The 2,387-nt window shown below is 37.3% G+C and overlaps 1 pseudogene; it reads right to left on the bottom strand.

Moving 5' to 3' along the window:
• Window positions 1–933: 933 nt before the first annotated feature.
• On the bottom strand, window positions 934–1,387 carry LOC132009185 (small ubiquitin-related modifier 2-like; annotated as a pseudogene).
• Between the last annotated feature and the right edge of the window lie 1,000 nt (window positions 1,388–2,387).

Raw genomic sequence — 2,387 nt, 5'->3', positions numbered from 1 at the left:
TTTTTTTTTTTATCTTTAATTAATTTTTAATTTTGGGGGGCTTTTAATTTTAGTTTTTAAAAAAATTATGGGTCATGATCTTTTTTTTCATTTAAAAAAAAAGATTTTATTTATTATCACAAGTGGGCAGAGATGCAGGCAGAGAGAGAGGAAGGGAAGCAGGCTCCCTGCTGAGCAGAGTTTGGGGCTCCATCCCAGGGTCTTGAGATCACAACCTGAGCCAAAGGCAGAGGCTTTAACCCACTGAGCCACCCAGGCACCCCCCCCCTTTTTTTTTTCATTTTTTAAAAAGATTTTTATTCATTTATTTGACAGAAAGAGCGAGAGAGGGAACAAAAGTAGGGGGAGTGGGAGAGGGAGCAGCAGGCTTTCCACTGAGCAGAGAGTTCGGTGCAGGGCTCAATGCGGGCTCGATCCCAGAACCCTTGCCAAAGGCAGATGCCCAACCAACTGAGCCACCTAGGCGCCCCTTTTTTTCCGTTTTATTTTTTATTTCTTGCTTTTTTTTTCTTTTTTTTTCATTTTAAACAAGAAGTTTAAACAACAAGATGCTTGACTTGAAGGGAAAACTATCTAGGATTCATTTCTTTTAATTTATCCCTACTTAAAGACAGAGTGCCCTACATGTAACAGCTACATACAAAAAAGTCATAAAATTGCTCTTAGTTTTATAATGATAAATGAAGAACATTAAAATTCCCCAATCGAACAAGGTATGCAAGGATTTTTATGTTTTTGTTTTTTTGTTAAACTGTGAGAACAAAATAACTTACTGGAATATAAAGATAACAGCTGACTGAGCATGCGACTAATGGAGAGAGTGGGTTTTTTCACAGAAGCAGTATTTCCCTCCATCCCATCTCCATTTGATGTTGATCAAAACATACCACTGGCCATTTACTTAAAAAAAATGTGATACGCTTGTGCACATACACAGTTCCTTTATGTACAATAAAGGAATAGGGAAGGGGAAAAAGAAAGAATAGAGAAAACTACTGTAGCAGTCAGGATGTGATAGAACCCAATTGTGGCTTTCTAATTGAGAATGTCTTTTTGGTCTAGAGGAATGGAATTCTGGAGTAAAGCAGCAGGTTCCCTGTTTAGTAGACACTCCTATCTGATGCTGGAACACATCAATTGTATCTTCCGCCTCCATTTCCAACTGTGCAGGTGTGTCTGTTTCATTGACTGGCTGCCTATCAAATCAGAATCTGATCTGCCTCGTTGACAAACCCTGTCGTTCACAATAGGCTTTCATCAGTTTGTTAAGTGGTGTATGCTTCTTAATCTTAAACTGCACTACGGAACCATCCTGCCCCACCACCTTCAAACTAATTTGATCTTTGTTCTCAGTCTTGTCTCCTTCCTTGGGCTTTTTGTTGGCCATGCAAGCATGAGTCTCTTCTGCTGTCGCTTCACAAAAGAGGTATCAGGTCATCACCAAACGAGCACACAAGCAGCACCAGCCATATTCCTTTCTGATTAAGAATTTTACTTGGTTCTTTCTGTTTCCCTGCAGTGGTTCTTCATCTTCTAGTTCAGTATGACCATATTTTCCTCTTGTCTTTGAGCATATTTATACAGCTATTAAAGTCCTTGTTTGCTGATTCCAAAATCTATGTCATTTTAAGTTTCTTTTTAGTTATTTACTTTTCTCTGAGTGGTGGCCCACAATTTCTTATTTTTCTGCATTGTAATACTTTTTTATTGTATGCTGGACATCAAATACATTATAGGGAATATGCATTATGTTGTCTTTTTTAAAATAAAATTTTTATTTGGGAATAATGTCAGATTTTTAGAAGATAGTACATAGCAATTTTTTATATCCTTTACCCCATTACTTCTAATGTTAACATATTAAATAATCATTTAATCATTGAATCAAAACTAAGAATTAATAACTGCCCTACTTTTATTAACTAACTGCAGGTTTTCTTTGAACTTTACCAGGTTTTCACTGATGTTTGTTTTCTGTTCCAGGATCTAATCCAGGATACTGCCTTGTATTTATATTTCCTTAATCCTCTGGTCTGTTGTAGTTCCTCAGTATTTCCTTATTTTTCATAACCTTGATATAGTTAAGAGTACTAGTCAGGTATTTAGTAGACTACTTCTTTTTTCTTTTTAATTTATTTTTTATTTTCAGCATAACAGTATTCCCTGCTGAGCAGAGAGCCCGATGCAGGGCTCAATCCCAGGACCCTGGGATCATGGCCTGAACCAAAGGCAGAGGCTTTAACCCACTGAGCCACCCAGGTACCCCAAGTGTCTGACTCTTGATCTGAGATCCTGATCTCGGGTGCTGATTTCAGGGTAATGAGTCCAAGCCTAAAAAAAAAAAAAAAGAAAAAAAGCCAAAAAACCCCCCAAACAAGAAAAAAAAA

This window comes from Mustela nigripes, unplaced genomic scaffold (assembly GCF_022355385.1).
Source record: "Mustela nigripes isolate SB6536 unplaced genomic scaffold, MUSNIG.SB6536 HiC_scaffold_6795, whole genome shotgun sequence".
NCBI lineage: Eukaryota > Metazoa > Chordata > Mammalia > Carnivora > Mustelidae > Mustela > Mustela nigripes.
This window is presented reverse-complemented; position numbering and strand designations above follow the sequence as displayed.